This window comes from Bos mutus, chromosome 22 (assembly GCF_027580195.1).
Source record: "Bos mutus isolate GX-2022 chromosome 22, NWIPB_WYAK_1.1, whole genome shotgun sequence".
Lineage (NCBI taxonomy): Eukaryota > Metazoa > Chordata > Mammalia > Artiodactyla > Bovidae > Bos > Bos mutus.
In genome coordinates, this window is record NC_091638.1 from 9,395,250 (window position 1) to 9,409,979 (window position 14,730).

The following is a 14,730-nucleotide window of genomic DNA, read 5'->3' on the forward strand; positions in this document are numbered from 1 at the left end:
TTTTCCAATTTTATTCAGTGACTATAGAAACTCAATCAGTTTTCCCTCCATTGATGTAGAATTGATCTGATTGTATAAGTGACAGCCTAGTAAGTTTCCCATCTGTTTCATTCCTAAGGACTCTGTGAAATTCATACATCCTGAAAGTCAAAATGCTTTGATCCACGCTCTGCCCCTGTGGATTGTTGCCATAATTGCACCCACCTAGTTAGGGGTGATTAAGTGCCACCATGTGGCATCTGCCCCTCCAGGGTCATAGTTTTCTCACTAAAATAGAAAGCCCAAATTCATAACGTTGAAATTGAAGCCCAAATCCCCCCTGTATCTTCAGAGTAAAGAGACTATGGTAGATAATCAATAATAACAGAGGTTTTTACGGATGCCAATGCCTCTTCATCAAAGTATTTTTTTTTATTATTGATTTAGTGAAAAGTTTCATCTGAGCTCCCCTGAGGTGTAGAGTCTATTTCAACATTCCCATATCCTTCCATCTTTAAGATTCTTTCCCTATGGCATGCCAGAGAAGTTGTGGAATTTCAATCTTGTTGAATTTAGTACACTACCGAACTCAAGCTTCAATATACCAACTAAGAAACTTTTAAATCCACCCCCTATATTTTGACTCTTTTGTCTAAAACCCTCAGCATCTCATTTCCACCAGTATTCTCCACATTCCTCCTAGACTCGAATGTTAAGTGTCTCCCTGGTTCAGCAGGGATTTAAGTCACCTTATATGACATATATGTCAAGGGACCATGGAGAGTAGTACATGTTAGCTTAGAGGTGAATCAGTATCTTCTTGTGAAGAACTTGGCCCTGGAAAAGGTCACTGAATGTCTTCATGTGGCTGGATTCCTCCTATGACAGAAAGGAGCGGCTTTTACTGAGAAAGGAAGTTTTGCAGGTCCACGTTCTCCGTTTCATCCATGTCTGTTGAAATGTTTCCATCCTAAATATCAGTGAAAGTAAAAGTCACTCAGTTGTGTCTGACTTTTTGTGACCCCCATGGACTGTAGCCCACCAGACTCCTTTGTCCATGGAATTCTCCAGGTAAGAATACTGGAGTGGGTAGCCATTCCCTTCACCAGGGGATCTTCTTGACCCAAAGATTGAACTTGGGTTTTCTGCATTGCAGGCAGATTCTTTACCATCTGAGCCACCAGGGTAAACCACAATGGTAGACGGCTCAAACAGGGACTTGAACCTTGGACCTTCAGATTAAAAGTCTGATGCTCTACTGACTGAGCCATCTGGGCAAGGTGAAAGTGTTAGTGGCTCAGTCATGTCCAACTCTTTGCATCTCTGTAGACTGTAGCTTGCCAGGCTTCTCTTTCCTGATCCCATTCATTCCTAAATAGGTGACCTTAACTTTAGCATAGATAACTGACAAAGGCAGTGAAAATGTGTTGATGGATGGATGGATGGATAGATAGATAGATCCACCTATAGAAATCTCTCTCTCTCTCTCTATCTCTCTCTCCTGCATGTATTGAAAGATAAAGAGAAGTTCTGAAGATAATGTATAATATATTACTGTCAACATAATCATTTCATATGGAAAGAAGTAGAATGGTATTTTGGATGAGAATAAATAATAAAAATAAAATTGGGAAGGAAAGCCTTTGTGAAAAGTGAAAGATGGGGGTAAGAAGTGGTTTGTGTTAATAGGGTAATGATTTTTTCATAAGTTAATGATTTTTTAAAAATTATTTTGGCTTTTAAGGTATCCTGTTTCCCTTTACCCTTTTGTCAACTTGTGAGATGTTAGTTCCCCAACCAGGCATTGAACCCTGCCCCTATAGTGGAAGTGCAGGGTCCTAACCACAGCCAGGGAAGTCCCTCCATTCTGAAGGAGATCAGCCCTGGGATTTCTTTGGAAGGACTGATGCTAAAGCTGAAACTCCAATACTTTGGCCACCTCATGCAAAGAGTTGACTCATTGGAAAAGACTCTGATGCTGGGAGGAACTGGGGGCAAGAGGAGAAAGGGACGACAGAGGATGAGATGGCTGGATGGCATCACTGACTGGATGGACGTGAATCTGAGTGAACTCCGGGAGTTGGTGATGGACAGGGAGGCCTGGCGTGCTGTGATTCATGGGGTCACAGAGAGTCAGACATGACTGAGCGACTGATCTGATCTGATCTGATATATGTTATATGTCCCTTTTTAATTCCCAAAAGAGATCTTTTAGTTGGTTATAAATATGGATTTTTATTTTGTATCCACATTACAAACATGTGGGCACATCTGTCACGTGGCAAAGTCTTATGGTAATTTCTGCGGTTCATGTGGTGTGTGTGGAGTCTCTTCTGTCACCATTTTACTTTTTGACTTTTAGATGTTGCATCTTGAAATACTTTTCTATCATCAAGTTACATGTGCATAAAATATTTTAATACTGCCATATTTATTCTTATGGTGTTACTTTTCTTGGCACCAGACCCTTCATATCCCTTCCTCCCTCTCTGACTTTCTCTCCCTCTTTTTCTCTCTCCCCCTTTCTCTATCCCTATTGCTCTATCTTTTTTTGCCTTTGAACAAGTACTGTAACTGTGTCAGCAATACTTATTGACTTTCGCATATTTCCAACAAAAATTTGAGATTTCACTTACATCAGAAGTGAAATCTCTACAAACTAATGGATCTAATTCTGAACTCTATTCTGTTCTATTGATCTATTTTTTCACTAATAGTAGATTAGCTGAATTATTATGCCATCATAGTATGTTTAAAATCTGAAAGGACTACCCTGTCTCTCATAATTTTATCATAATAAGGGCTATTTTTTATTTCCTAGATTATTTCCTAGATCACATTTTTACTGCATAACATTTGACTTTCCTTTCATTTAGCTCTTTCCTTGTGTTCTTCACTGAAGTATCCTAGTTTTTACTGCATAACATTTGATTTTCCTTTCATTTAGCTCTTTCCTTGTGTCCTTCACTGAAGTATCCTAGTTTTTATGATAGACCCTTTACATTTATAGCTAAGGCTTTTCTGATTTGGTCAAGTTTTTAGTTTTACTGCAAATGGCTCATTTGTCCGGTTGCTTTTTCCAGTATGGCTGTTGTCCTAGAAAGGACTTTACGACGATGTTTTGTTTTCACTTACTTCCTTGAACTTTTGTTTTTTTCAATGTAGAACATATGTTAATTGAAATAAGTGATAGAGTGCTTTTTTCTGCTCCACTGTTCATATACTATTTATCTTTTCATGATTTATGTATGTATGTATGTATTTTTAGCTGTGCGACGTCTTCATTTCTGCACACAGGCTTTCTCTAGTTGCGGCAAATGGGGGCTGCTCTCTAGTTGCAGTGTGCAGGCTGCTCATTGCATTGCTTTCTCATTGTGGTGGCTTCTCTTGTAGCAGAGCACAGGCTCTAGGCACACTAGCTTCAGTAGCTGTGGCTCACAGCCTTAGTTGCTCCACAGCGTGGGCTCTTCCTAGACCAGGGACCGAACCTGTGTCCACAGCATTGCAAGGCAGATTCTTAAACACTGGGCCACCGAGTAAGCCCGTACACTATTTATCTTGTCATCTATTTATTACACTGGGCATAGCTCCGTTGGTAAGGAATCCACCTGCAGTGCGGGAGACCACAGTTCAATTCTGGGTCTGGAAGATCCGCCAGACAAGGGATAGGCTACTCACTCCAGTATTCTTAGGCTTCCCTTGTGGCTCAGATGGTAAAGAATCCACCTACAATACAGGAGACCTGGGTTCAATCCCTGGGTTGGGAAGATCCCCTGGAGAAGGGAAAGGCTACCCAGTCCAGTATTCTGGGCTGGAGAATTCCATGGACTATAGTCCAAGGAGTCCCAAAGAGTCGGACATGACTGAGCGACTTTCACTATTTATTACACACTCCATTGCCATGTTTAAAAAATATATCCATTGCCATGTTTAAAAAATATATTTGTGGTAGGTCTTTCCTTTCTCCCTCTTCATTTGATTTTGGTCAGAATAAATAAAATATTATAAAAGTTTATTTCACTAGGTTTCTAGTAGAAAATCTTTGTAGTATTAAGATATATAATTTGCTTCTATTTTTAGCTAATGTAATAAATTTTATCTACAAACATTGAATGTTTTACTGCTTTTGGCATCTGATTGAATGGCATCCTTTAATCTTGAAACTCTCAAAGTATTAGAATAGCTTAATACTTGCTGAAATTAAACTACCTCTGCCTTCCTAGAATAAAGCCTGCTTGGTGTGGTAATCTCTTAATACACTTATAGATTTATTGATTAGCAGTCTATTTAGATTTTTAATTCTGTTTATATCAGTGTCTTGTTTATACATTTGGGTTTTTGTACTCCAGTATATTGATTTGGCATCAGGTTATGATAAACATAAAGAACAAAATTAGAGGAGATTTTTGTCATCTTCTATGACGTGCGACACTTTATAAAAGTTGAAGTATTATATGTTTGGGCATGCAATTGGAAAACAATGCATAATGTGTTATGTTCAATGCAGGTTGAGCTTTGACATGGACGGATTATCTTAAAAGAAAAATACTTGATGTTATTAATATCTTCCATATTAGAGTTAAGGATAGTGGGAACCAGGAAGGCTATACTGCTTTTACATAATGTCTTCGTTGGTGCATGAAGTAACAATTATGTTGCTGTAACTTCCCTGGTGGTCCGGTAGTTAGGACATTAACTTCCACTGCAGTGGGCATGGGTTCCATCCCCGATCGAGAACTAAGATCCCGCATGCCATGCCTCATGGGCAAAAATAGAAGAAACAAAAAATTTGCATTGGTGCCTGGAGCAATCTTGATTCCAATTTATAACTATCCAAAAGAGTAAGATCCTGTATGCTAAATGGTACAGCAAAAAATAGAAGAAAAGAACTGTGCAGAATAATAATATATAAGGAATATGTTTATTACATGTAGAGAGATAAAAACTATGTCTAGTGTGGTTTTTTGTTTCTGGAGAAATGGCAGAATTAATTATGGCACGGTTCCAAACTAGTTGTAGAGTTGTATACATATGAGAAATACGATCCTAACTTAACAATGAGGAAGGCCCTATGCATATTGGCATATGATGATATAAGTTTGGAAAAACTAATAAACGGACATACACCAGCTTGTTACCATTAGGTATAGGCAGAAGAGCCTGTATGGGTGGAAGGGGGGAGGTTAAACCCTCTTACAAAAAAATTAAAATAAGATCTCATACTCATAAGTAATGATAAATTACTTGTAACTTGGCAGTATCATACAGAATAGTGTCACTCACCTAAAAATTGCCCATGTTCCCACCTATTCATTTCCCCCGTTCCCACCTCAAGTCTTAATAAGCACTCATTTTTTAATTGTCTCATATTTTTACCTTTTCCAGAATGTCATTTAGTTGGAATCTTCCCAACGCAGGGATTGAACCTGTGTCTCTTATGTCTCCTGAATTGGCAGGCGGGTTCTTTACCACCAGCACCATCTGGGAAGCCCTTTTAATAGTCTCATATATTTACCTTTTCCAGAAATGTCATTTAGTTGGAATCATACAGTATGTAGAATTTTCAGAGCTGAAATTCGTGTTTCAGACCTTTGATTCATGTACTCACTTAAACCTATTCACTCACCTAGCATTACACATTACCTAGTACTACATTGATGTTTCTTCTGTGTCTTTTCATGGCTTGGTACTGAGTTTCTTATTATTGCCAAATAATATCCCATTGTATTGGTGTTTCACTGTTTGTTTATTGATTCAGCTATAGAAGACATCTTGGCTACTTCCAATTTTTGGCAATTATAAATAAAGCTTCTCTAAAAATTCATATATAGGTTTGTGAACCAAGGGATAAAATACTCCTACTGTGAGAAGTTTGGGAGCGTCTGCACCATAACTGGGTCCCCTGCCTTCATTTTATCCTGCTTCAGTGTAGCCAGTGTGATCCTTCAAAGGTAATATCTGCAGATATACTACCAAGTAGAATTCTAAATACAGAAAGGATTCCTAAAATTCTGTAACAAAAGACCAGCAAACCGATATAAAATATCACAAGAAGGTTTTAATAAACACCTTAAAAAAACCAAAAGGATTATTCAAATAGTCAAAAATAGAAAAAACGTTGCTCAATTTTAATTTTTAAAAGGAAGACTTTAAATAAAAACGAGAAGATACTATCACATATCTAGCAGAAAGTCTAAAATGAAAAACATTGACAACACCAAGAATTTATGAGGAAATGGAACATCAGAACCCTTATGTACTACTAGCAGGATTAAAAAATATGTCCACCTACTTTATCAAATGTTTTGGCGATATCTATTAAATTTGGACGCAATCAAACCCTGTGAGTCAGTGTCTCCACATCCTCATCTATCCCTAGGAAATTTTATGTTCTGTGTATGCATCAAAATATCTACGAAAGAATACTGATAGCAGCAAAGTAATACAATGACATGCATTCATTCTATAGAATACTATACACCAACGAGAAGGAATGGGCCAGTCAAATACAATAGCATGGATGGACGTGTTCACTGTAATATTAAGCCAATGAATCTACAAACAAAATAATATATTTGCTCTATTTCCATTGTTTGGCTGTTCAAGAACAGGCAAAACTCATTTATGGGGTACTGATGGGAGACAGGAGGAACAAGGTAGAAATTAGAAGGAATATGGAGGAGGCTTCTGGAGTACCAGTCATGTTCTTGTTCTTGTTTGAGGTGATGGTTTACTGCTGTGTTCATTTTTTGATAATTTATCAAGCTTTATAGTTATGATTTCATGTACTTTCCTGTACATAGATATGGATGGATGGATGGATGGACGGATAGATAGATGGGTACATGGATAGAAGCCATTGGTATGGTCAGGCCCCTCCAGGTGGCTGTTCTCTTGCTCTCTGTAAACCCCTGCCTGACAAACACCCTCTTTACCCCTCCCTCCCCACCTGACTGATCCTCTTACACCCCAGCTAAGTGATTGTTTTTATCAAGGGGGAGATGACGGGCGTGCTCCTCTGTTGGTTTCCCTGGTAACCAGTGAGGCAACCTGAAGTGTTAATAATTCCCCTTATAACTGGTGACCTTCCCAGCCCCAGAGAGACTGTCACCCTGTCCTGCTCTTTTCTCCACACTGTGGGGTGTTGCTCCAGCACCTTGCTTCAGACATATAAGATTCCCCTTCCATTAAACCACTGAGGTCTCTGTTGCTGACTCCAGGCTCTTTCTTCTGGCTTGAAGCTGGGAAAATCCAGGGCTTGTAGGCCTGCAGGGTACAGCCCAACAGCATTAAAAATACAAAATAATAAATTAAAAGAGGGTGGTCACAGGGAGGTGTGCATGAATTAGAGGTGGTAGACACTATTGCAATATCAACCACATAGTTCCCTTGCTTTGTTTCATGGATAATAAACTAAGATCTCAAATTCTACACCATTTGGAAGATATAGTTGCACAATGCTTTGGCTACCTCTTTTCACCCCTGTCCTGGTTTGTTGCTCAGTCCCTGTACAGCTTTAAAAATCTCATATTTCCTTTATAGAAGACTCTTAATTCATTGAGGAAAAGGATATTAATTTAGCACATAATAAGTTTAGCATGAAGTAAATGAATAAACAGATGAATAAACAGATGAGCAGATAAGGAGCTAGTTGGTAGTCAATTTTCTTAAAGGGGTTTCTGTATGGTGAAAAGACAAATACATTATCACTCAGTTTGTTGAGCACCTGTGTAATAAAGAATTAACCTTATTTCCCCCGTTTCTGGTTTTTGTCCTTGGCTCCTGGGAAGTCATGTTTAGATTTGTGCAATGTCCTACCTGATAAAAGGGGGCTTGGGCCACTGGCAGCCAACTGTTTATGGTGGAATCTGCTCTACTTCTGGAAGAGTTGGAGACTTAGCCACATGGAAGGTTAACCGAGTTTACATGGTCAAGCTCCAGTAAAAATTCTGAATGTCAAGATGAGAGTGAACTCCCTGGTCAACAATGCCCCATGTATGCTGATCCGTATCTTCATTGGGAGGAATCATTGCTGTCTGTAACTCATGGAAAAGGGATAACTGGAATAACTGGAGGATTGGAAGATCCATATTTGGAATGTCCCTGGACTCTGTCCTAGGCACTTTTCCTTCTGGCTGATTTTTTTTTCTTTTTTTTTTTTTTTGCAGTACTGTGGGGCTTGAGGGATCTTAGTTCTCTGACCAGGAATCAAACCTGTGCCCCTGCAGTGGAAGCACGGAGTCCCCACCACTGGACTGCCAGGGAATTCCCCTCTTGACTGGTTTTAATCTAGATCCTTTCAATGAGGCAAAACATGACTGTCAGTGTAACAGCTTTCAATGTGTTTCAAGTCCTTCAGTTCAGTTCAGTCGCTCAGTCGTGTCCGACTCTTTGCGACCCCATGAATCGCAGCACGCCAGGCCTCCCTGTCCATCACCAACTCCCGGAGTTCTCTCAAACTCACATGCATCGAGTCGGTGATGCCATCCAGCCATCTCATCCTCTGTCGTCCCCTTCTCCTCCTGTCCCCAATCCCTCCCAGCATCAGAGTCTTTTCCAATGAGTCAACTCTTCGCATGGGGTGGCCAAAGTATTGGAGTTTCAGCTTTAGCATCAGTCCTTACAAAGAACACCCAGGGCTGATCTCCTTTAGAATGGATTGGTTGGATCTCCTTGCAGTCCACAGCAAACCATCTAATGTGAGGGTGGTCTTGGGGACCTCTGAATTCTATAGTGGTTGATGGTGATTTTTTTGGACTATACCCTACATTTACAGTTACCTATCTTAAGTTGAAGCACTATTTTCCCAACAAAGATAGTCAACAATTCCCAAACTCTTTTCTAAAGGACGTGTCTCCTGTAATCTGCTAATAAATGTACTTTGAAAATAAAGCTCTATGTCCAAGTTAAGCCTTAAAGGCATAGCAGAGAGACAAAGTCCCTGCTGTCACAGGAATTATATTGTAGTGAGATTGACAAGAATATAGAACATCAGCGAGGGTTACAAATTCTATAAACATCATAAAACAGGATGATATGAAAAGATCAACTGCTCCTGGCTCTGATAGGAAAGAGCATTTAGAAAGAGGAGTCAGGAAATGTGTGTCTGAAGATCTGATATTCTTCTTACAATCTGAAGACAGGGACAAGCCATGCTGAGACTTCAGGAGGCAAGAGATTTCAGGAGGAAATGTTGCTGAAAGGTCACTATGGCTGGAGTCTAATGACAGGGGGTAGAGTTCAGGGGGCCAGGTCAGAGATGTGAAGAGGGACCTGATCATTCGGGAAAGTAGTTCTCAAAGTGTGGGCCCGTGTCATCCCAGAAATGCAAATTCCCAGTCTGATACGGACCCAACAGGTGAGATACTCTGGTCATGCAGCCCAACTGAGGTAGGTTCTTGAAGTGCTAGTAAATATATAGTTTTATCTGAAATACAAGCAATAGAACCACTGGATGGCTTTATAGATTCAATTTGTATTTTTAAATGGCACTATTGGCCGTGTGATAGCAGGGGGCCTGGACAGAAGTGGGGAAATCAGTGTTGGGGTTGCTGCCACCATCCAGGTGGAACTAGATATGAGGTAAAGTGCTGCTAGAAAATAGTGAAGGGGTATGGGATATAGTTTTGTGATTAAATAAAATTGACTAGCCATTATTTATTTGGCTGCACCAGGACTTACTTGCATTACATGGGATCTAGTTCCCTGACCAGGGATTGAACCTGGGCCCCTTGCATTGGGAGTTGGAGTCTTAGCCAATGGACCACCAAGGAGGTCCCCTGATTAGCCTTTAAGTGAAGGACTTATCAGAGCTTCTTTAGCCCTCAGTGCAGTGTGAATCTCTAAAAGAATAGTGTGACATGGGATTGCTCACCATTTGTATTTCATTGTGGGACTGTTTTTCTTCTACACCGTGATACATTTATGGAAAATCTCCTAAGATGCTAGCGTCCATGGAAAAAAAAAACAAAGCATTGGGGAAACAATGCATTAGAGCTAAGAGAGAAAGAGGTTAAATACCTTTTAACTAAGTAAGTCAGAGCTATATAAGTTATTTTAAAAATAAATGTAGTTTTCAAGAATATTCAGCCGCTACCATCAGGCTAACCACATGGTTGGTTGTTTTGTTTGTTTGGGTTTTGGTTTTCGTGCTGTAATTGTTGTTTTTCTCTATTTTCTGGTGTCACTGTGCAGCATGCAGTATCTTAGTTCCCTGACCAGGAATTGAATCTGTGCCCCTTGCAGGGGAAGCGTGGTGTCTTAACCACTGGATGGCCAGGGAAGTCCCACCAAGTGGTTTTCTAATTAAAGTCCCACTTTAGTGAATAGATAAGAGTTTTGCCTTTTAAAGACTGGCTCCAAGAGAGCTGCCCTCTCTGTAGGTCATAACTACAGTTATTATCTGCCCAAGTGGTCATTTTAAAATATCTGTGCTTTTTATACAGTTCATGGGGTTCTCTCAGCCAGAATATTGGAGTGGTTTGCCATTTCCTCCTCCAGTGGGCCACATTTTGTCAGAACTCTCCACTGTGACCCATCTGTCTTGGGAGGCTCTGCATAGCATGGCCCATAGCTTCACTGAGTTACACAAACCCCTATGCCTGACAAGGCAGTGATCCAGGAAGGGGATATGCAAAACCATTATAATCAAATTAGAAGGAACTGTATTTACTTTGCATATATACTTTCATAATTTATCTAGCAAATTCTTCAAAAAATAGGAGGTGGTATTTGGTGCAAATTATAATTTTTAATTTAGTAAAAATTTGAAAGTCTTTATTAAGGAAATGGTCAATCCATTCTGAGATTTTAAGGGATAAAGTCCCCTTCTGATGAATGGTGTTAGCAAAGCAATACTCTGTATGCTCCAAAATTAGCTGGAACTCATTCTTTTTCAAATGACAGTGAATATAATTCAGAAGTGTCAAATTCATAAAGTTCACATTCTCACAAAAGTTCCCTATGGAAAAAAAAGATACATCCACTCAGGACTCTTCTGGCAGAAGGCCTGAGGCATCACCATTTTTCTTATCTTGTATAAAAGTATTTTTTTTAATCTGTGAATAACTTCCAGTATTGAGGTCTTTTCTGATGCTTGCACTTTCACATTGTCAATAGTTTCATCTTTCCTCCATTCAACAGAATTTTCTTTTCTCTTTTGAATTTCCTTTTGAAAATGCTGGACTATTATCAAGGTTCAGTAAACAGACTTCTTCTATGAAGAATGCCTGTTTCAAGTAGGCCCCTAGGCCTTCCGACAGGACAATGGGACAAAATCCATTAATTATCATTTCTCAGACTGAATGGGGTGAACTTTGACAAAGCTCACTTGTGGAGAAGCTGTCTGCACCAAGCACTTCTCTCCATGGGTAGGGTATCTGACCCCTTGGAACAACACAAACACTGCAGGTATTTTTTCCTCCTTTGCTTATATTTAGAGAGTAATTTAAAAATAGATTACAGAAAGATTGAACACTCTAGAGTGGCTGGCTTTCCTAGCTGAGCTCTTAAAAGCACTCCAGATTGTTAACAATTATAATTATACCTTCACTCCTGGATACCAGAAATAATAGCGCTGTTACTACAATGATATCCTTTTAGCTCAGATTGACACTTGTACGAAAATGTAGGAGGTTAAACTGGGACTTTAAAACACCCATGGCTGTTGTGTTGACATCAACATAGACAATATCGAACATGTGTATAATAAGATGTTGTTTTAATGCAGAAAAATTTAAGAATCAACTGCAGACAAGCTGACCACTCATGAATAGTTGTTTGATGATGCAGTTAATAACAACATAAACTAAAATTTTGGGGAAACCTTAAAAACATTCAGACATAAATGATGCTTTTTGTTACTTGACTGAGATAGGTATTTCAATTCCTCTTCACAAAAATCTCCATATACTCAAGACTGAAGTTTTAAAAGAAAAAAATCATCAATATTTAAGTTTCATTAGTTCAAAATGTATACTTGTCTTGGTATGTAGATAACTTGAAACTTAAAAAGAGATGTTTTCAATGAGCAAGATCCTTTGACCATGAATTAGACTTAGAAGTGGTTGTGGTGTGTGTCTACTAAAGTGAAGTGGAAGTCACTCAGTCATGTTCGACTCTTTGTGACCCCATGGGCTATACAGTCCATGGAATTCTCCAGGCCAGAATACTGAAGTAGGTAGCCATTCCCTTCTCTAGGGTATCTTCCCAACCCAGGGATCGAACCCAGGTCTCCTGCATTGCAGATGGATTCTTTACCATTAAGCCACCAGGGAAGCCCATTGTGTGTCTACTATCTGACCTTTAATTCCTCGCATTCTCTGTGTCCCTCCCACACATTCTTTCTTTGGATTTACTCTTGCCTCTCCCACAATAGTTACACCCATCTAATTCACCACTGTTGATTGGTACAAAAGAGGGTACAGGATCAAATAGGGTCATGGACTTCCCTGGTGGCCCAGTGCTTAAGATTCTGAGCTCCTAATACAGGTGGTACCGGTTAGATCTCTGGTCAGGAAACCAGGACCCTCCTGCCACAGCTTAAAAAAAAAAAAAATCTTACCTGCTGCAACTAAGACTGCCTGACCCAGCCAAAATAAAAAAATTCAAGTGTGGTCAGAAATCTTCCCCAGAATGTTTTATTTCTCAGATTTGGACTGGAGCTAGGGATGCTATTCCTCTATAGTGATAAAGCCTGAGGCATGAGATTAATAAGTTGTTTTTTTTATTTTATTTTTCTTACCATTTGTAAGAAACAATTCCAATCTATGTAAATGGGCCTGTAGAGAAGAGAAGAGATGAGAGAGAGAAGGAATGAGACCTCCCTACTCCGCACTGACTGCTTATGGTTATAAAAAAAAATTCACAGTATCTTTTCAATAATTCAAAGTATTTACTTATCCCAGCTAAATTTGGCTCTGTGTATTCCAACCCAAAGAGTGCTGGCTAATCCAGTAAAAATGATACTTATTTCTGAATGGAGGGAAAATCTATTTTGGCATCTGATGGATCTTAAGTACCAGGTGAATAATTTGATTGGCCGTATCTTTGGGGGAAAGCTACTATTCCCTTTGAACATCAGATTGATCTTTGATTAAAGAAAAAATAGATATAGTAGTACCTAGCTCACTAATATTATCACAATGCATGAAAATTTGAAATGTAGCTACCTTTTCATTTCTTATCAAGGCATTTCTAAAACAAACTGTAGCAAAAAACAAAAGACATTTGTGGTATAAGAAAAATAGAAGTGATAATTTTACATCTGTTTCTTATTGATTTTAATAATAGGGCATTTGCCTTATAAGTTGACAAGCACCTATTAGTAGACTTCCAATGATAACAGTATTGTTTACTTAAAATTAAATGATACTGAGTGCAAGTTTCAATAAAAGTTTGTAAGTATCATATTTAGGTAAACAGAAGGCTATGGAATGACGTGCCAAATGAATCACCAAAGGCGATGTAAGAAAATAACCCAGGAAGAAATACATATCTATCCTATTTTGGAAAAGGAAAATCCCAAGGCTAAAATGAATGGCCATGCTTGGGAACTTTCTTTCACATTCAGCTCCAACTTTCAAGCTTGTGCAGCAACCTCTCAGATTAGTATTTTCTGCTAACTATGACTTGCAGGATGACCTTGTGTATTTCACTGAATCTCTCCCTTACCTCCCCAGACTTTCTCTACAGAACAGAGGTAGAAAACTGGCCACTACCCAAAGAAGATGAATGAGCAGTGGGATTTGTGCAAAGATGGGGAAGAAAGCTAGAAGCAGGCACTTGACTTGATTGTGATGGGGAGTGGACTGTTAGAGGCTTTTGTGTGTGTGTGTGTGTGTGTGACAGAAAAACCTTATTTTGAGACAATCAGACACCATCTGTGGGTATAATGGAGAATGGGGACCTTGATAAACTGATACCTACTAGAAACTGTAGTTTGACATTGACATAATGTCAGGTATATCAACTTACTCCAGTACTTTACCTTATAGTGTGTAAAATCCTTTCTCATATATGAGTTGAGTTCATCTCCAGTAGCCTGGGAAAATAAGTAATCAAAAGTCAAGAATTAAAGCCTCAGTTGTCTCAGAGGGCTTGCATGTTTTGCCCAAAGTCATAGCCAGTGAGTGTTGGGGTAGGCTTCTTTGTTTGTTTGTTTTTAATTAACTTTTATTGGAGAATTAGTTGCTTTACGATGGTTAGTTTCTGCCGTGCAGCTAAATGACTCAACCATACATATACGTATATCTCCTCCCTTTTGATTTTTCTTCTCATTCAGGTCACCACAGTGGATGAAGTAGAATTTGGGGCAGGTTTTAAACGCAGGCATATCCGATGCAGCCAGATTTTGTTGTCATCTCCCCATGCTGTTCATGCACTCATGTACCTGTGAGTCAGGTCATCCAAGAAACCCCGGGGGGAGTGTGCGAAATGCTTTCTCTTCTTCAATGCTGTCTGCTTTCACTCACAGTTTTCCGTCTGTCTTCTTCCCCTTCATCCCCCAAATTCCTGTTTAATTGATATTCTTTCTCTCCCCTTACATGACTGCATTTTTCTCTACCTTCAAGGTCCATTTTCAAAGTTTCTTTTAATGGCTATACCACCACTAGTTTTTCCAACAGTCCTGTAGTGGGAGACCACACAGCTTTCAGCCTCATCTCTCTCTGAAAGAAGCTGATATGCAGAGATGTTCCGTGATCTTGCCTGGCACCAAAGCAGTGTCAGCACTGGGTTCCCAGATGCACTGGG

At 39.4% G+C, this 14,730-nt stretch overlaps 1 non-coding gene across 1 annotated transcript; it reads right to left on the reverse strand.

The window, feature by feature from the left end:
* Window positions 1-1,183: 1,183 nt before the first annotated feature.
* Window positions 1,184-1,256, reverse strand: TRNAK-UUU (transfer RNA lysine (anticodon UUU)). The gene has a single exon. It is a non-coding gene; the product is annotated as a tRNA-Lys (tRNA).
* Between the last annotated feature and the right edge of the window lie 13,474 nt (window positions 1,257-14,730).